General features: G+C 26.1%; 1 long non-coding RNA gene across 1 annotated transcript; it reads left to right on the top strand.

The window, feature by feature from the left end:
- Positions 1–4,896: 4,896 nt before the first annotated feature.
- On the top strand, positions 4,897–20,623 carry LOC107457016 (uncharacterized). Its single transcript, XR_006225500.3, has 4 exons — positions 4,897–4,977; positions 13,077–13,252; positions 15,768–15,834; positions 20,099–20,623. It is a non-coding gene; the product is annotated as an uncharacterized LOC107457016 (long non-coding RNA).
- Positions 20,624–22,513: the final 1,890 nt, after the last annotated feature.

Raw genomic sequence — 22,513 nt, 5'->3', positions numbered from 1 at the left:
TACGCGCGCGAAGTCAAGTTCCTCGCAAGTTTATCACATTTTAATATTAATCGCCCCATTTAATCATTTTTTTATTGTCGCCAAATTATTTTTTTAAAAATAATTAATTTTAATTTTTTTCAGATTCTAATAAATAAAAACAGTTGAAACTTTAGATTTTTCTATTGAAAAATATGTAGATTATTATGGTATAAAAAAATTCATACCTTATAATTCAATATTTTTTCATCCTCACTTTAATTAAATAATAAAAAATAATAAATAAATATTAAAAATTATTTTTTTCATGAAATTATCTTTGGGTAAATGAGTTTTATGAGTGGGTGCAATTTTTTTTTGAATTGCTTCATTAGTTTTGAAAATATGACTGAAAACGCAAAAAGCGAAATTAACATTAAGGGGTACGAACTTTGGATCGCTCTCCTGACCAAACTATGGGGACCACATTTCCCAGATTGCGGCTACCCCCTATATTTTGAAGGTCAGGAATCCAAATATGTAAAAAAAAATACATGTTTATTCAGAGAAAGTACGTTTTTGTGTCTGATTTCGTAACTTAATTAATAGTTAGCACTAATTAATTAGCATATTTGAGGTCACCCCCGGGAACCATTAAGATTGACACTTAGATCGTGAAAATCCGATCATTAGAACAAAAGTTATTCAGGGTGATATCTTTTTTTTTTGCTGACTGTACAATAACATAAATTTGAAAATCATCATTACTTTCATAAGTGAAATTTAGGATTTTCTCAAACATGCATTTTTCTCTTTTTCATTTTACTAGATAAAAATTTAATGTTTTATGTAATTTTTTTAAAAGATGCCTTGAATATGTAATTAAATTAGTAAACAGTATTATTATGATTAAACTTAATAGAGCATGTTTTATATTCTTCTTAATAAAAAATTTCATATTGCAATCATTATCCAAAAAATTCCAGTATTTCTTTCAATTTTGGAAATTTAGCCTTTTTTCCTAGATTAATGATTCTTTGAAGTTGTTAAGGAAAAAACAACCACGTTTGTGTTAGAATCTTTAGTTAAGGACAGTCCATAAGCATGTGCAAATAGAAAACCTGCTTTGCGGAGATAGCTATTATTCCCAACTATTAGAAATCTTTTCTTTGCTAATAGAACTATACTTGCGTAGATTTCGAAAAAGATATATTAATTATATTTCAACCGACCGGTCTGTGTAGGGGGCAGGGAGCTGTCCTTGCATCAGAAAGGTCCTGGGTTCGAATCCCGGGCAAGGCATGGATGCTTCTTTCTCTCTCTGTGTGTTATATGTCCTTTCTCCTTTGTGTGTGAATGTGCGTGAATGTAACCCGCCCTATAAACGGGTTGTGGTTGTGTGAATAGTGTGGCAGAAGTTGAATTCCTAGTTATAGATGGTGCCACTGAAAAACAGGAACAATCGCACCCCCACTGCCTAAACAGGCATGCGACAAAAAAGAAAATTATATTTCAATTATTGTGTATAATGGGATTACTCTCCATTATGAACAGAATATTGCGTATATAGAGAAAACTGTACTTCAATGAGATAGTTTTGTTGCATAAAATTAGAAAATCAGTTGTTGAGAACAGAGCGATTATTGCGTATAGTTAGAAAACCACTCAATGATGACGTTGATATTACTACGTAAAATTAAAAAATCAATTAAAAACCTTTAATTGCGAAACCCTTAATTGAAGACAGTTAAAAACCTTTAACTGCGAAAAGGATTGTCACAATGCACTGTCAAGAAAATATTATTAGTAATGGATATATCTCTAAAGTTTCAAAAAATATTATATTTCCAATTATGAAATTGTATTTTACATTTGTCTTTCATCTTACTTATAAGAAACAACTTTACTGCGAAATATAGTTTTACATTAGCTAATAACAAAGAAACTAACAGAGCTCTTTTAACCATTAGTAGTAAAATCATTAAGACTGTTTTATTTCATATTGCATTAAGGGAATGGAAATTTTTTGTATTTTTCAGATGATAGGAGATTTTCTTTTTCTGTTCATTTTCGCTTTAGGCAATTAATTAACTTCCTTTCCAAGGAAATGACCGTTTCTTTTTCGATCTCGGAAAAAAGAAATCAGCTCTAACTAAATGAATTTGATGAAGAATTTGAAATGTTAGTAAAAGATTGACTGACATTTTTTGATAAGAAGTATTAAGCTTCAAATCATTTAAACGGATTTTAGTGTATATACGATTGATTGAATAAAGTATAAAGATAAAATGGGTAAGTTATTAGTATTTAAGAGAATATTTATACACTAAGAATGGTCAAAACTACCAGAATATGATAAAATGTGCATGTTTCTGGCTATGGAAATACCAAAAAGCTCGGAGATTTTTAATGAAGTACTTTGATAAATATAACTATGTTTACTAACTAGTTTTATAATATGAGATAAAATTTGATAAATGTGGTAAAATGTTGAAACTTTTTCATGATATCTTAGAACTTAGTATAAAAACAGTTGAGAAAAATTTACTTAGTATAAAATTTACTTTTTTGTTTTGTATTTCTTCCTCACTGTGGTAATAAGAACTATAATTTTGAACACTTGAACTTCCAGCTAACCGTTACCATAGCAAAGGAAAAATTACCATATGAATGGTTTAAATACTTTGGTTTTATTTATCAAATATATTGTTTATTTTATTAAAAATTTTATTACCATAGAGGATGTATAATTTTTTTGCTCGATAAATAATAAGCAATACAGTTTTTTGCTTTTAATATTCATTGCATTCCGTCTAGTATTGTTAGCAATTTTTGTTATTTAAAATAATAAGATAATTTTAATGAGATAAATTGTTCATTATTAGTTTTATCGACGTCTACAATATTATGATCATTTAAACATAAGTAGAAACACAAGTAACTAGAAAACAATTAATTTTTGATGTTAGGAAATGAAATCTAAATTTCAAAGCATGCATTACTTATAAATAGTAATATCTTTGATAACTAAAAATTAATACTCTGTGAAACTGCTATTTTAATTAATTCTGTAAACAATTTTTTTTTGCTTTAAATCTAAGAGTCTTTGCAATATTAGAAAATTTTTCAGTTAACTGTTACTAACTAAGAGAAATTTTTAAATAAATACTAAAAAGAAAACTTCAGAAGCTTGGACAACTCAACTTTAAATAATACAATTGAATCAGGACCTGACCTTGTTCCACTTGTTGGCAAACTTGTCTTCATGATACAAATAACCGATAATTGCTGATTTTTTCAATAAAGTTTCTGATATTTATAAATAAGATAATTATAAGGAAAGGTTTCAGAATTTAAAATTCGTTATAAAAAAAGATGAGAACAATTAATTATTATAATTAATAGTTGGCAATGAAAAGTCTTAGTAATATAACTTAATAAACTTAAAGTTCTTGAAACTAAAATGCCGTTTGGACGAATAAGAATATTAATGCTTAACATTATCGCTGACGGTGTACGAAAATACTTAAATTTTCGTTAATTTATGTTAGCCTTATTATTTGTTTCAGCATTCTTTACTTCTGTATTTTCAGTGGTTACGCCTGCTTCTGTTTTTTAAATATTGTTTGAAATTGCGGTACTTCACTCCCTGATAGCGCATGTTTTTATCTAAAACAATGGTGTTTATCAATGAAATTTCGTATTTTCGATACTGTGCCTAAAACACAAAAAGCTAGAAATATGTTATTGTTTAAAACCATCCCTTACAAATTCGTAAAGTGTAGAATTAGTTTAAAAACTGTAGAATAAAACTGTAGAATTAGTATAAGAATACGATTCAAATCGATGTCCCCGTTCTTGAGTCATAGGCATATGTAGTACATCCGGATGGACTTTCACTTTTACAGAGAGAGAAAAGGGAAGAGATGTAACTTTTTAGGCGTAGTCTTCTTATTCAGAACTCTAAATGTGACCACATTGTATAAACAACTGTTAAATTTTAAAGCATTTTTTCACGGAGGAAACAATCCTGTTTAAATTACCGTAATGAATGGTAATAAAATTTCTGGTAAAAAAAATCTTTGTCAATACAACAGAAATATAGTGTATTTCAACAATCATTTGGTAAGTTTAAAATTATAATTTTTATTACTACACATTTCGTAAAAATTGCAAAACTGGAATGTAAATGTAACCAAATAAATGGCTTTATGCTGTACTTGTAGGTATCATGGTAAAAATACTGAATTTTACCAATTTTACAAAATTTTATCACATATCATAAAATTATATTTTATTGTAAATTATTACAAAATCATTACCAAAGCACATGTCAAAAATTACCCTGCTTTTTGATGTTTCCGTAAAACCAGAAACATGAAAAATTTTACCACATTGAGGCAATTTTTATCATCTTTTTCTCTAAAAAATGGACTAATTTTTAAAATGTACCGAGTAATTTATTCAAAGGAACGCTATGACTTCATTATTTTATTTAAATTGATAATTTTTTAATAAAAAGAACAATGCTCATAAGGGGAGTGGGATAAACGGAATAAAATGCTATGCCCATTTTTATAGACACGCATTTTGAGCTGTGTCTATTTTTGCAAACATTCTTTTCTAGCTGTATCCAGATTTAAAAACTTACCGATGATTAATCTTCCTGCATAAACTTGAAAAAGTATATTTGTTCAAATTTATTAATAAAAATTAAAGTTAAAACTTAAATGTTGTTCTCCATAAAACCAATTTTTCATTTTAAGAGTAAATTAGAAAAATAAAGCATTTTTTAGTTACACATTAGATAAAATACTATACTTTGAAAAGAAGAAAAATATTTTTCGGTCAGGAGAGTGCAACATATACTCATTATCCGATAGATGGCCAACAAACACAAAATGTTCTTTGGCAGCCTTCCCAAACTTGGAAGAAGGTAAATCTTTCCGGTGAATGCATCAGAACAGGAAGAGCTTAGCTCTGCGATTCTAAATATATTTTCCACGTGACCTTTAAAAGGTATTTGTTTAAAAATTTTCCTTTTCCATTTAAGCAATATATATTATATCTAAATTTAGGATTTTTAAGCAGGTTTTGTCCAAGGTTTCCTAATATATATATATATATATATATATATATATATATATATATATATATATATATGATATATATATGTGTGTGTGTGTGTTTCTTTATTACAAATAATGTATAGGTGAATTTAAAAATTAAAATGACATATTAATATTAAATTCCTAACCAAATTCAAAATTATTTTTTAAATTATATTTAAAATCCAAATATCTTCGCACAACTTTCTTCAAACGATGTAAATTTAAGGAAAATATACTTTTAACACAAAGTGTTTTACTATATATATTGTTCGTTGATTTTAAAAACTTGTGTATCGGTTTAAATAATTGTTGAATGTTAGTCTTCCTATTTTATCAAAACTTTGTTCAATGTAATTTTAATTGCACATTGTTTACACAGTTAATATTTTTAAAACTATCATATTAGGAAAGAAAATTTATTATTTTTATTAGTGTAAAAAAATATTTTACACGCTATTCTCACAGTATTCATAATTTCAGATTGATTTTCATAGAAAAAATATACTCTTAAAATTTGTTTCACAAAAGTATTTGCCTTTTCCGATGTCTTTCACGAGCATTCTTTGGCAGTACACATTTCTCTTTTAATAGTACATTATATAGTTATAAGACTCTTATAACTTTTATAACTCTTTAAAAAATAATCACAAAATTATTAATTTATGTTTTGTGATAAGCTCGAATTTTGAAGCATTTAGTGAAAATTTAGAATTATGAATTTTCCAAATTTTTAATTTAAGAAAAAAACATTGAATTAAGAATTTTTCTTTACTACACAAAAATATTAAACTTATATTACTTTTTTCTTAAAATGAAGATAAAAGGAAAATAAAATTCAAACTCCTTTGATATTTTGAATTATTTTAAATCACTTTTGCATTTTAAAAATAATGGAAATTTGCTCTGAAAAATTTTTTAATATCCATTTAGAAAAAAAATTTAGCTTAGAGTACTTTAAGAAAACACGTAACATTGGACATATATATATATATATATATATATATATATATATATATATATATATATATATATATATATATATATATATATATATATATATATATATATATATATATATATATATATATATAGTAAAACACTTTATATATATATATATATATATATATATATATATATATATATATATATATATATATATATATATATATATATATATATATATATATATATATATATATATATATATATATAAATAATAAATAATTGAAAACATGTTTTATTAATTACTTACAGCATTTTGAGCCAAATAATAGGTTTAAAACGAAGATCCTTTTTATTGAAATAATAGTATAATTTTGATAAAGATAATAAGAATATAGTAATTATAACAAGGCTTCAACTTTTCCGTAATTTTTTCATAAAATAAAAATAATGATAATAGTAAGAATAATAATTTTAATAAAGAACTAAGCTGAAATACTTATAAATATAGTTTTGTTAAAAATAACTGATCTTTTCGAATGCTCCAGGTAAACTATGATCATAAGTTCGACGAAGCCAGGTCTGACCACAAATAAAAGGCTGAATTATTCCTTATCTTGACGCTTAAATAAAAATAAAATCTTAACTGTATGTGCATATCATAAAAAAAGTATTTAATAACGACCACGTATATACTTCTTACAAAATAAGGAGAAAAAATAATAAAAATAAGCATTATTACGTTATTCCAAAGATTTAACAAATTCAACCGGTAGTTCATGTGCACAAACTATAATTGAAGCACGTGTCAATTTTCTAACATATGCATTTCTAAAATTAATACATAAATATACAGTGCTGGGAAAAGTACAAAGCCGAGTAAAATTTCACCCCATATGAAATATGTATATAAATTTATTTTCTACTTGTGAATGCAGAGCCTAATTGCTTTGCTTGACAATTTTATTTTCATTCTGCATATTATTTAAATCATTACAACATTGTCATAGTTATTAAAATACAACTTGGAAAAAAAGTTTAAAGTTGATACTAATTATGCTACTGTCATTCATAAAACACACTAACTAAAAAGCAGTTTGCTCTCGTGCAAGAAGCAAACCCGAGTTGTATAAAAGCAGATTTTGGTAGTTTTCAAACACAGTAGCAGTATATGTGGGCAGTTTACAAATGCAGGTAGTTGCACGATACAATGAAAAGGGGAACTTAGACTTTAGGGAACGAAAGACGAACAAGGGAGAATTTTAATCTTTAAAGAAATGGAAATGGTTCTCAAATTGCAAGAAAAGTAGAAAGGTCCAAGGCGGCAGGTTAGTTACTTCAGGAAACCTGAAAGCCATTGCAATAAACTGCGCATTAGAGGGCAAAAAAATTCTGCTATCATTTCCATGAATTCCATATCTATTCCATGAAAAATTCCATGAATTCCATATCTATTCCATGAAAATTCCATGAATTCCATTATCTATCAGGATACATTAGGAGATAATTTATTACCTATCAATTTCCTCATAACATCCGAAAACTGGACCTTCCAACAGGACGATGCGGCAGTTCATACATCAATTTCAACTAAATTCTGGATAAAGCAAATAAGGTTAAATCCCTTAAATGGCCATTTTTGAGGAATATTATTAAGAGAAGCTTACACATCTGATCAACAATTCAGAATCAAGTCAAATTTGATTGATGCAATCAAGATGTCTTGGAACAATATTGATATCATCATTTTACAAACTCTATCTGAGTTCATGAATGCATGATTGAAAAAAGTAATGGGAAACAAAGGATATCAAATTTTTTACTGTTCTGGTGTAACAATTTCACCAACTTTATACTTTTTTTCCACCTTACTTTGTGTTGAAATCTTATCTTGTCACATAAAGTAATGTGCAATGTATTTTGCTTTTAATTTTATTTCGTTTTTGATTTTATTTTGCCGTAATCTATGGCTATATTATAAAATAAAACCTTATAAGTCCTTTCTTTTTACGTTTTATCGCTTTCGTTGGTGATTTTATACTTTTCAGCATTGTAAATATAAACACTGTAAGCATATGCATAGTTTGATATGGCAATAATGTAGATTTATACAGGAATATAGCATATATTCGATACAAAGAACAAATGCTATTATTAAAACCATGCATAAATATAAAAAAAATGCAGCATATTTAGGAGCCATCATTTGTTCAGAAACCTAACAGATGTTATGTTAAAATTTAGTAAACTATTTGTTAACCACATTATGAAAGTTTTTTTTCAGTACTCATAAAAATGTTTATAAACATTTGTATTACAGCTTATAAGGTAAATAATAAAAAAAAACAAGTAATTTAAAAATTTTAAATCACCTTTTTTCAAAAAAGCCGATATCAACGCACATTTGCCTTGTTAATAAGTTTTAATCTCGAATTTTTATTAGTCTATAGTGATTATGCTTTCATACTGAAGTGATAAAATTTAGAGACAGTTATGATTTTCTTTTGGATTGCTAGAATAAACTCAGAATTCACTCCAATAAAATAAATAAATAAATAGCCATAGCTCATTGTTTAAAAACTATGTACATGGAAGAATAAATTCTGGTAAAATTGCCGTAGCGCATGGTAATGACATTTCCGGTTAAAAAAAAAAAATTTTTGTTGATAATTTAAAAATATATGACATTTAAACTATTTATTTAGTAATTATTTCGTTCATATGGTAACGGTTTAATAGAAATTCTGATTTTCAAAATTGTGGTCCTTATACAATACAAAACTGGAAAGTAAATTTAACCAGAATAAATAGTTTTAATGTCTTGCTCTAAAGTATTATGTTAAAATTATCAAATTTTAATACATTTACCAAATTTTATTCTATTTTTATCATATATACTGTATTTAGTCGTTAATTTTTCCTATATCATTAACAAATTGATTCAGTGAAACTTATCGAGTTTTTGAAGTTTCCCATAGAGCTAGAAACACGGTCAATTATAATATATTTCGCTAGTTTTGACCATACGTTTTTTCTCTGAGTTATTAGATACCACGTTTAACAATGCTCATGTTTTAAAATTTAACTCTCACTTTAAAATTTAAAACGAAGTTGTAACTTCGATAACTTATGGTAAGAAAACTGCACTTCCATGACCAAAATAAAATTTTATGAGAATATGAATCAAATAAATTATTTAAGGATAAAAAATAAAAATAGGAAAAAAAAGTAAAGTGAAAAGATGAAACAAAGTAAGAAATATCGTGTTATATTGCAACAATATTCTAGTTGAAAATTTCTTTGTATTGTATCTAATCAATCGAATTAGATTTTTGATAATTAAGTAATTAAGGTTATACGATTCTTTTATATGCTTCATTTTTTGTTTAAATAAAGTGATTTACTCGCTATTTCTTCCAATTATTGTTTAATGCAAAATTAAATTATTTAGTATAGTTTTTAATAGTCATAGAAATGTTTCATCTAAATAAAAGTGAAAGAAACAATTAATGAAATATATAAATGTTTCTTCTAAGAATTTTTTAAATTTTTTATTTTCAAATGAAACACTAGAATAGTTTTTTTTAAAATTCATACTTCATTTGTTTTAACTCTTATTAACTTTGTTCATAAGTTTTTCCTCTTTGAGAGTAAAACAAAATAAGGAAACATACACTTATAAATATTAATAGAAAGCATTAATAAACTATTATTTAGAGAATTTATTTCTAACCAGTCGCTTTCAAAATTAAACAAACATTGAGAAAAAGCTTAACAGAAACTAATTTATGAGTCTTGCAAGATTGAAACAAGTTTGCCTTTCTTTCAGCATTCTCATAACTACTTTTGGAATTTCGAACGAGTTTAACATCTTTTTTCGTCTAACCGTCTTAAGAATAATTAGTTCTAGTTCGTCTTAATAACAATCTGTTATAGTTTAATACATCTTTTTATTTCGATCTACTATTAATTTGATTCTTAAAAGTTTAAAATTTGATGCTGGCAAGAGAGATAAATAAATCTCACCAAGTTTACAAATTCGGAAAAAAGATATTCAATAACTACTATCTAAAAAAATAATTACTATCTGCAGTATCGACGTCGTGTTGCATTTTGAAACCAAGTTCAGTTACACCTGAAAAGTTTAAATTTTATGATATTCAGCAAAACACAGTTTTACATTAACTATACCATTTGTAGTCAACCAATTTAACTAACTTAATAATTCGGAGAGAATATGTACATAAGCTGGTTTCCTGAGAAAACCACAACACAGCTTTTATTTTTATCTTCTTCTGTTTTACTTTAAGTTATTTTTAAGTAGGCTGATGTATTTTGGGACAAGCAATATTATTTCGTTGAAATTTTTATAAATAATCGCAATAACGCAGATTATTCTGCAAATCGTAAGTAAAAATGTAAACCACTAAAAATTCCATAAATTATTAATAAAGAACAAATATAAAATAATGTAATATTTAAATTTTCTAAATATTGAAGAACTCAAAATGACCTTTGCAATAAGAGTTGCTTGGATGTAAAAAGAATTGATTTATTAAGTCCAATAACCCTGATGACTTTTTAGTTGATGATTTTTTTAAAATTAAATGGTATAACAAAAGATTAAATTTGTGAAAAAAATTGGTTACACAATGGATATTAGTTCAATTAATTAACTATTTTTTAATTTAATAGATAGGATGTCGCAAAACGTTATGTTTCAGTTTATCTTCCTTTTATTTAATAAAATTTATTAACTCCCGAAATTTGAAGAAGTACCCACTTGGAAACAATATAAAGAAACATATTGCTGTAAAAAATGTAAATATTGATCCAAAATCAATTATTAAAAGTTGTTTTCTTAGAATTAGCAATACAAACTTGACGAAATGAAAGGAACGATAGAAAATAAATTTGGTTGGAAAACAAACTCTTTGGAGGGGCAAGAAATTTTAATTCAAAAATTTATTCAAGAAAAGTCATAAGAATTGTGGTTATAATATGCACGTCAATAATGGACAACTTCCTTTTCCGCCACTTTTTCCAAATTAAAAATTGGTTGATTAGGCCATTTTCTTTTAGAGACAATTACGTATTACTGATTAGTGGTTCATATTATTGTCAAAAAAAGTGTAAGCGTTTTTATCTCACAGTCCTTGAAAGGGTTAAAAGGAAAATTTTAAATGACAGACTTGTTTAAATAAAATTAATTTATTATGTTGTAACTTCGCGTTATCGTTATAGTCACTAAAAATATAAGTGTAAATTATTGATTAATGTGCAAAAATTATACTCACATTTTAGCTGCTTTATGAACTTAACTAATAAGTTGATAAGTTAGCTCCAATTTCGATTAAAAAAAGGTTTACAAATTTTAATAGGAAATTCTTTTAAAACCAATTTAGCACTATGGGGAACTCACATTTTGCAATCGAAAGTAAAATCACATTAAACAATTATGCAAAATTTACGTAATATCTGTAGTTGAAATAAAGTTTTACCAATGTTTTATATTTTTACATAGAACTGTTGGAATCACAATAATTTGAATATGTACAGAATTGCAATTTTACTTAACGATTCCATAAAGTTTATAACTATCTAAGAGTAATACATCTTTCCATTAGATGCAGAATTCAATTTAATTTTCTTTTTCTGCACATTTACGAAAATAATGCATATTTATTATTTATGGATAGCTTTAAATCCATTGAAATTACAATAAAATTTAAACATTATAAAATATATTTAAAATAATTAAAAAATAAAATGGGATTAAATAACTTTATTTTGGATATAATTTTAGTTAAATTCAAAGCAAAGTCATAAAATCAATTTCTATTTAAATAAATTTGTTCTAACTGTACTAATTAGAATTAGAGGAGCATTTTTTAAATTTTGTTTTTGATAACATATTAGTGAATCTAACACTTGATTATTGTTCCTGGGAAAAATTAGAATCCACAAATAAAAAATAAAAAAACTTTTTCCTGGAAATTAAAGCAGAGGTGTGGCAAACAGAAATAATGAGTAAACGATGGAGAATTGGAGAACCCTGAAATTAGTTTCGATTTTTCTTAAAACTTCTTTTTAGTGATACGAATGCGTATGAAAGTTAAGATAGGCATCCTATTAAATATGTTAAAATATTATAGAAGATAATTATTTCTAAAGGTGCATCTATCAATTTATTTTCCGGAATATTATTGAATAATATTATGACATCCGATATATATATATATATATATATATATATATTAAATTATTTCATCATTTCTAACTATAATTAATTCCATGTAGCCATTCACTCGACCTTAATTATTATTTTTCCGACACTATATTAATGTTCTAAATGAACATGGTTCGTTTTGTACGATTATAATTAGCATATCTATATATCTATATAAATTAGTATATTACTATACTATTATACTATACTAATATAAATTAACTATGCTATAAATAAATTTAATATATTATTATATCTATATAAATTAGCACAGTGCGAAAATAAATATCAGTTTGGTGTATTTTATTGGGCAGATAATTAACATGGTCTAGATTTTCAATACAGAAAAAAAAATTAATTAATTAAATCTTTAGCAATTTTAAAACATTTCAAGAATCCAGAGGCTATACTCTATACATAAAAAGTTAGGAACTAATTTTTTTGATACTATTCACTGGCATTGTGTTTTATATTTTGTTTGTCCCTGGATGAAAGGGTTCATGTTTTGAAAATATGTATCTGTATATCCTTAAATCTTTTGAAAATGATGTTTTGTGAATTCTATTCAAAAGATAAACTAATGGCCTTCCATGTAATTTATGAAGTGTTCCTCAATTAAGGAAGAGCGTTTCAAAATAATTAATAAGTTAAAAACATGACAATTGTTATGACATTTTTTTGAAATTAATAATGAGTTAATTCATTAAACAATCGATAAATATAAACTTTGCCTAGCTAAAAAAAGGAACTGGGAACACAGAAGCCAAACTCAACACATCTAAGCAATTCTTCATTAATTCTTTTCTCTTAATTAATTATGTTTTTTCTTACTCTAGATTATTCCTTGATGTCGAAAGTACAGATTTCTTGTAGCGAAAGTATTGTGAATGTATGCCTTCTTCAAAATCAGATGAAAGTAAACAACCAGAATATGCATATTGCTGGAAAAAGAATTTAAATGAAATTGTTTTTCAATAAACAAAGAAGATACATATATTTTAGGTTGAGATTGGTATGAAATTTATAAAACTTATTAATAATAATTAGGGTATCAAGCTTCCAGTTTGTGGTTAAAGTTGCAATTGTAACTGATTGAAATGATTGTGTTCAAACATTTTCTTAAAAGAGTCAAGAATTAAATCTGTAGTACCCAATTAACATAAATAAAATGAAAAAAATGTTTGGATCCTTTAATTGAAGTATTTTTAATTTTGATGTAATAGGCAGTTTATGATTTAACCCTTTATATCTCAGTATCTCTGATTTTAATAAAAATTACTCATACATTAGAATGCATCATTCTAAGCATGTAAAAAATAATAAAAAAATTTACAACATAAAGTAAAAAAAATTATTTGAAAAAAATTGATTGCTGCATTTTTGCAACCTTATGCAAAATGACAAAAAAGTGCTTGCTGCATTCCTGCAACATTGTGAAAAATGGCACTAAGATTGAAAGATTCAAAAATTTTAATTCATATGAAAATTTTTAAAACAGTTGTTACTTTTGTTGTAACAAAGTCCTACACCACATTTCTCACAAATAGTTTGTGTAAATCCTTTGCATTTTGGGTATTTGCATCTGATTCTTTTGTTAGCCTAATTAAGCCAGTGCCCAATTTTATCTTGGCGCACTGGTTTTGACCGACAATTGCCGAAATCGTTCTTCGAAATTTGTTGGGGCGAAGACATAGGTTTTTTGCGTATGTTGCAGATATGCAACAAGGTGATATAAAGGGTTGAAACAAAAACAAAAAATGAATGATATTCGTGAATTTTAGGGAGCAACAAAGCAAGCAGGTACTGAATTTTCTACAGCGTGAAAAATTCTGAAACAAATTATTGTAAAATGTACTGTAATTTGATCTAGATTACGGTTAAAGTACCGATGACCACATTGCCGGTTCTTTTTACAGTGAAATCCATTTTTACAGCGAAAATGTCCGCAAAAAAATCTAATATGCCATTTTTTTTACAGTTATATTTATTGTAAAATCATCTAATCACTGTACTTAAATAAATATTACTGTAAAATATATGGTTTAAAATTTTAGAATAAAATGGTTTTTACTGTAAAAGTTAGTGCCGGTACTTTTACCATAATTAGATCCGATTTCTTTACAGATTAGGCCTACTTAAAATCAAATTCGGGAAATTTTGAACGACATGACTTTGCCAAGTAATAAGTAATTCGTAAAAAGTGGTAAATAAGCGCAAATTACTTCCAAACAATCTCCTAAATAAACACAGGAAAAAAAGCTCAAATTCATTGCTAATTTTATTTAACGATTAATATTCAAGCCAAAGCCTAATCCAATAGAGATTTATTTTAGGAAATGTCAATTTTTGTAAATGTAGTACCAAGAAAAAAAAAGAAAGATATTTTTAGATTAAATTAGGAAAATGCATTAACATATTTGAAAAAAAAAACAATAACTTCAGTTCGTAAAAAAATTCGTCGAATATATGAAAAAGAGTTATTTGAAACAGTAATTGAATTCTTTAAAAGCTGTTCTCACAAAAGACCTTCAGTGGTGAATAAAAATTAAATAAATGCTAGGCAAGGCTTTTCATCTTTTTTAAAAGTATTTAATTTTCTTTTCTACAACATTTGTTTCTTATGAAAGGAAGTAATGAATAGAAGCTAGGAAGATAAAGAATAAGAAAATATTTCCTCTTAATATGAATAACTTTAACACTGAGAAAAGAAATTCTAAATTTGGGTATTTTAGTAAAAGACGTTCTTGAATATCAGCATTTTATTAAATTTCTATCAATTGCAATACAGTTAAGCAAGAAAAAAAGGGCATGTTACCGAAATAAATTTAATTTTCATAAAATAATATGATGCCCACATGTAAAAGGAGCTTGTTTTGTAGAATACTAATTTCTTACTATCGGGAACGATTTGGATTATTTTCAAAAAAGCTTTTATCTCCTGGCTTTAAATATTTTTAATTACTGAAATGTAATTCGAAATAAAATTTTTAAGTACTCATATTGATTTATTATTTTATTTTATCAGTGAATGTAGTGGTAAAATTAATAATTTAAAAATAATCCATTGAAGTATTAATTTAATACGTCTAAATTGCTATATATATCACGGCTTTAAATATGTTTGATTACTGAAATATAATTCAAAATAAAATTTTTAAATATTCATATTAATTTGTTATTTTATTTTAGCAGTTAATATAGTGGTAAAATTAATAGTTTAGAAGCAATGTCAATGTAGTACTAATTTAATATGCCTAAATTGCTGTTCTAGCCCTATATACCTCTTATTCAACTGCAATTAAACTGGCTATGAACTGAAACTAGTTTTAATTTATCTAGTTTTAAAAATTGCGTTTACATATAATGTATAGCACAGTTTATCTAATATATAGCTATAAAATTACTTTTTAGTAAATATCAAACAAACAAGAATTTTGTTCTCTATGTTACCATAATTAGTGCATTAAATTATTTTTATTAAATCAAAAAATATTAGTAGAATTACACGCTGGATGTATAATTTCCAGATAAAGCAGCCATTTCAAAAACTCTCAATATATTTGCTGCATTCTTAGAAGAAGAAGGATTAACAAGGTGAGTGCTTTCCCCTTTGTTACTGGAATAATTGCTTCAAATTAATTGTTTTAATGTTCAGTTGATTTTTTAATGGTAAGATCAAATTTTTCTTTTTTCAGTTTTGTATAAACTTTTTTTTTAATTGAAACTGCCCAAGTAAATTAGCTTGAAGTTACTTTTTTTCCCTTCTGTTACTCTTACCATGTTCATCGTAACAGAGTAGGACAAGGAATAGTAAAGGGCAAGAGACAGATGTTAATTTGTTTCAAAATTGCTTATTGTTCTTATTATTGTGTACTAATTCAACAGATATAATAAGTAACAATCCGTTTATTGATATTAGCTAAAAAGTTTTGAAACAATCTATACTGTGTCATTCTTGAGATACTTGTATTTGCAACAGACTAGAAATTTTTTTTGTATTATGGAATATATTACTTGTGGGATTTCTACATTGAAACCATTTAGTTCCTCTGTTGGTTCCTCTCTGTTATTTTTTAAAAATCTATTACTTACGTTTTATTAAAGTTTATTTCACTATTTAATTAAACAAAAAGCTAAATTAGTAATTTATAGAAACATTTATTAAAAGAAGATTTTTATTTGAAGCTTATATTTTCCTCTTTAAATAGTAACAGAGGGTAATCGTTTTATATATTGTAGTACAAATTATAATGCAAAAAATAATTAATATTAAACTGTAAAAGCTGTGGTATAATATCTCTACGAATATGATGTTTACAACGCACAAAAATTCTTAAAATATCTATCTTACTATAATGCTGACACACCTGAATTATGTAGACTTGTCAAATCATGTGGAAAATTCTAAATTCTGCTAAACTTTCTTTAGTTAATACATATGATTTAATATTTTAAAATTACAAGTAATTTTATTTTCTTGGTTACAGTGTCTGCTTAATGATTCATTATTTTAAGGTTTTGGAGATGAGAGATATATATCATGCTTACCATTAATTATAATGTCAATCAGAAAGCTGGGACATTTAATGTATAATTGATTTATTATTCCCCAGCAACTTATAACTGTAGTTTAAAACATTTTAAGGAAACAGATAATTCATTATTTAAGACACATGCACTACTTGCTCGACTTTTTAATTAAAAACATTACACACGTTACAACGTCTTTGGATATGAAAAGTAAATAAACTCTTCAGATGTTTTACCAGTTAAGGGATGCTATATGAGATGCAGATTGCTTAGTAACATGTAACTATATCTGATATGACAGCTGGGAAATGTGTTAGCTTTTCTTTTAGCAAATATTGCGTTGAAATTGATATAAAATAGAATGTAATATTGATATAATCCTGATTACCCATACATTCTATTATTCTTTGCTATTGCCACCTTTGCTATTACCCCTCACATTCCTTACTTATATTATTCTTTCTTACTACTCAAGAAGACGGATGAAACATGCATCATTGTGTCAATATACATCCTTTTTGGTATTGTAATTAAAAATTATAATATTTAAACAATTTTAGGGGGTCATGTTTAAGATATATTACGTACGTTATTAAAATAATACAACATCGAAATAATGTAATACATATAGTACGTCGAAAGTATGTTTTATAACATGTCAAATACAGTCAACTCGATAAAAAACAGCATTTCTTTTTCTTAAATCAGAAAAAAGTTATTTTTTTTCCAAGATAATAATTAAAGATTGAAAAAAAACAATCATGTAATCATTAATGTAAGTAATACAGTCATTTATACAAATAAGTCTAGGTTTCTAAAAGATTTTTCTTTCAACCCAATTTGAATGCCAGTCAAGACTGCAAAAGTAAAATAATAATTGCAATTAATGCAGCGCAAGTGTTCAATAAGATTTGCAAAAAAACTTATTAAAATTTTACCACCTTACACAGCTACTTATTTCTTTTTAAACTTGGTTTCATAAAACTATTTTTCATATTGACTGAAAATATGACCGAATATTGCGCTTTTTTAATGTTCCGATAAGTTTTCATAATATTATGGTGCAAAATGCATGCAGAGCTGTTATTATCTTTTATTATCGAACCAACTTTTCTGGCAGTGTTTTCTCTGGTATTTGATGCGCATTACGTAGAAAAAGTGAATGAATAAGATAAAGAATATGATTTATTGAGTAGACTAAATAAAAGCAGGAAATTCTTAAAGATTCTTATGGGACAGAAGAGACATTCTTATAGATTCAGATTTCTTCATATCTTCATAACCTCATAATTACAGACAACAACACTGTACAGAATCTCAAGTGTAATTGTAAAAATAATGTGCTTCGCAAATGGGAACGATTATATGAATTCTGACGGATTATATAGACATTCTGAGCTTTTGTTGAGCCATAGGTTGAACATTCTATCGAGTTTCAATCTATCGAGTTAATTTAAATCGAACAACTCGCGTTAAGAAAAATTGGCTTGCAGAAGTTAAATGCATTGGAATAATTTAAAAACCATTAGTTTCACGCAAGATCAATCAAATTTTAAACAAAATGCATGTTTTAAGCCATTTATTCAAAAAAGAGCCAAATTTGATTTTCTTACTTATCGTAACTGCTAAAAATGTTAAATTTATGAAAAATACCTCATTTTTAAAAACTTTCTGACAAACTTCTTAAATGACGTCATTTCTTTATTAATAATAATGTTGAAAACTATAGAGGTCTGCTGCAGTGAATATTTAAAGATACTCTAATGTGATGAAGTCATGCTTTGATAAATTAATGTAAGAATGGTTCTAGTAGATTGGAATAGCGGAACCTTCGATGATTACTTAAATAGAGGGAATTTAATTAAGAGAAATTGCTTAACTTTTTTTTTCCAGACACTAAAATACCAATTATTCAAAACAGTATTTTTACAAATTTTAATTTGTTTCATTTTATGCTAGGGGAATCAATTTCACATTACATGAAAGGAAAATACAATATTCTGTTATCTTTATGACATTTTATCAATAAGGAAATATATCCAAAGCATTTTTAATTAAATTCTTCATTTTAAACATAGCAAATATATTTTAAATTTCTATATACATTTCTCATGAGAACTAAGCAGAAATTACGGGCATTTATATATTTTTTTCGGTGCATCTTAGAAAAATTTTGGAATCCAAAAATATCTTTACATTACATTGAATATTGCAATACTACTTTAATTTTTGTCAAGTTTGGTGTACATTAAATTCTCTTATTTTCCCTAACTGTTTCATGAAATTGCGAGTTGCGTATCAGAGATTGCCAATTATTCTCGTATAGAACGCGTTCAGTATGCAGGAAACTGAACATTCTAAATAACTTTTGTTCTAATGATTGAATTTCTACGTACTAAAATTCAATATCAATTGTTCGAGAATTCCTTAACTATGAATATGCTTATTAATTAGAGATGAGAATATTTTTCAGTTACAAAATCAGTCACGGTCTCTGAATAAGCATACTTGTTTTAGCGGATTTAAAATTTTCATTCTTGAAATATTAGTCGCAATCTGGAAAATGTGGTTTTAATAGCTTAGGTAGGTGTTTGATAACTAAGGAATTTGATTCTATATTTGAACGAACATAGTATGTACCAAAAATTGAAATTATAGACAAAAGCATTTATATTTGTTTATCAATAAATAAATTAAAAGAAAAAATTACTTTTTTGATTAGCACTAACAAATTTTTTCGCAATTTTTTTGCCGTTAATTTCACTCTTCAAAATAATTAATTTTCTAGCATGCTTTGTTTTTCTCAAAAAAATGGATTTGCTTACTAAGTTACTAAATAAACATGGAAAGAATGTGTTAAGTTTATTTCCTTAAATACAAAGTATATTTCATTTAGCTTTATTTAAATATTTGCTGTTAGCATGGATGAAAAGTGTTATAATACTGTAAGCATGGAAGAATGAAAAATAAAGAAAAATTTTTATTTTTATTTTTGTCTACCGCTAACAGGAAGGAAGTTGCCGAGAAACTGGATTATCATTTCATCTCATGACATGATAATTAAACATCATTAATTACGTTATTGCTGTGAAGCTCACTACTTATATTTTATGAGCTACTTAAATTTTTAGTTTTCAATGCAATTTAACTATTGGTGTTGCCAAAGGTAAGAAACAAATTCAGTCCTTTTTCAGGGATTATATATAAAATATTTTACATTACAATATATTTACTATAGATGCATGTAAATGATTAATGGGATAAAACACAATCTCAGCAATTCTTATTGTTACTAGTGACAATTTAAGTTCAAAATTCTTTTGTATAGCTGCTTTGAAACACCAAAGGGGTTGGATAAATCAACCACGATTCAGTTCAATGAGGACAAAAAGAGTGATTGATGTTTCCTTTTACTTCTTTCTTCTACATTATTTCGAGCATAATGGCTTGTCGCCAACACATTTTACAAGACGAACCCAACTGAAAATACCCGGTTACTTTCTGGGTACAAAGGTGTGAATGGAAGACTATCATAGTTGTTCTCCTTTTTTATGTCGTCAAAGGAAGAAAAAATGGTGAGGCCATAAATCTGTGTACTTAGACATTTTTTCTTGAGCTTGCAAGAAAGCAACTTACTTGAATGTCGATGAAATGTAAGAATAGAAGAATATATATTTCAAAAATTCCCATAATGAAGTTTTTGCAAAATTAAATCACATTTAATTATTACATGTTGTATATTTTTAACTTTATATTAATTTACATGTTCTGTATGTACGTTTATACGAGTAAAAGTTGTAAGAGTGTATCTAAATATATAAGAATTAGAGGAAAATAAATCCTTTGTCAAATTTCGTGTTTTAAATTATTGTACAGCTAGTTATGTAGAAAAAAAATAGAATATCTATTCTCTTTCAAAAGTGAACTGTGCTTAACAATGCAGAGCTCTTTATTTCAAAATTTACAGGTAGTAAAACTATTATTTTGTTCACTAATTTCTAAAAGTTTAAAAGAAAATTAAATGAAAATTGAAAAAAATGAGCACGTGTGATAGTTGCGACAAATACACTATAATTAGAGTGTACATGAGCTTTAAATTCAAATAAAAGCCAATCGCAAATTGTGCATAACAGATCAACAAGTTCCAATGAGAACTTTTGAAATGAATACAAAGCTTCTCTATGATAGAATCATCCAAAATAATTCGAGACAATAAATTGTTTTTTACTTATTTATTTATTTATTTTTTACTGTACAAGGACAAAGATCATAAACAAACTACATTAATGTTTACTAAAGCGTACATCTTTATAACATTCCCCAATTCACAGGACAAGCAAGCATTATGATCTCTAAGAAATCCCTTGGTGCTGTTGGTGAAGTGAAAACTGGTAAGCTAGAAGTTACGATTCTGCGAGCATAACTCATACATATATCCTTTTAGTAAACAAATGGTAAATACTGCTGTCTGAAAGTTGGATGTTAAATCTTGGTGAATTATTAAGAGTCGGTGTGTATTACAGCAAGGTGCACTTAAAATTTGTTCTGGAAGAGAATTTCAAGTGTGGCGTATCAATTTGGGCACTGGTCCCGTCGTCTGATCAGAGATAAAAAAATATGAGGCGTTTCTGCCATGGCTTAAAAAAGATGGAAGATAAAAACCTAAGAAAAAAAACAAGATACATTTATGTTATAGAATTTGATAAAAAAAAATGGTGTTCTTTGTGTTTTTAAATTACTTTCAAGACGGAGGAAATAAATAGATTTTGATTAATTCTATCCATTATATTAGTTATTATTGATAAATAAATTTTGTTTTATTGTAAGTAACATAAAACATTTCACTATTTCTATGTGTTAAAGTTTCTCATTGAAAAGAGCCAACATACAGATAGAAACATTTACATAACGTATTAAATTTTTTAAATGCTTAAATATGCATTTTCTTTCATTTAGGAAATAACAAAATAAATATATTTTCCTGAACAATGTGGATAAATTATTCCATTGATTAAAAATTATTCCCTATGTGCAGCATTTAAAATTGTGAAAATATAAGGCGAATAAATAAAAAATGGAAAATAGAAGGAACTAAAAAAGGCTTAAACTTGAATAAATTTACCTGCTCAGAATCCCTACAGAATTTATTTATATGAATAATGAATAAAGCATTTCGCGTGATCTTGGGAACAAATTAACTATATATTAAAAGATCCAGCGTGAATGCTTATTCTTTGAATAATATTAAAATATATTAATTTATTTTAATAATAAACTTGTGTCTCTCGACTTTAAACTATAAGACCAGATAATATTACTTGAAATTGATCCAACTAATTGATTTAATTTGCGACACTACATTTTGAAATTCACAAAAAAGTTCCTCACATTCCGACAAAAAAGTAATTTTTTTTTCCGGAAATATTGTTTTTTTCTTTTTTTGTTACTCAATGAAATAAAAAAGTGTTAAAATATACATGGAAATGCTTTTATTCACTGCTTATCTGCTTATAATATCTTATAATATCGTCCGGCAACTGCGCTTAATGTCATTTAATATCCAGTGATTAAAAAAATACAGATATAAAAAATATCTGGCATATTTACAAAAACATCTTAGAAGAATGCATTTTTATCTTGTACATTTTCCGGAAGAGGTATTTTGATGTTCTCAAAACAAATATTTGGCTCTATTTTATTTTTAGACAATATAACCTTGGGTGCAACAATCGAAATTTGTAAA

This window comes from Parasteatoda tepidariorum, chromosome 8 (assembly GCF_982258835.1).
Source record: "Parasteatoda tepidariorum strain Cologne lab strain chromosome 8, Ptep-v5.0, whole genome shotgun sequence".
NCBI classification, from domain to species: Eukaryota; Metazoa; Arthropoda; class Arachnida; order Araneae; family Theridiidae; genus Parasteatoda; species Parasteatoda tepidariorum.
Note: the sequence above shows the minus strand (reverse complement) of the source record. Positions and strands in the feature narration are given on the sequence as shown.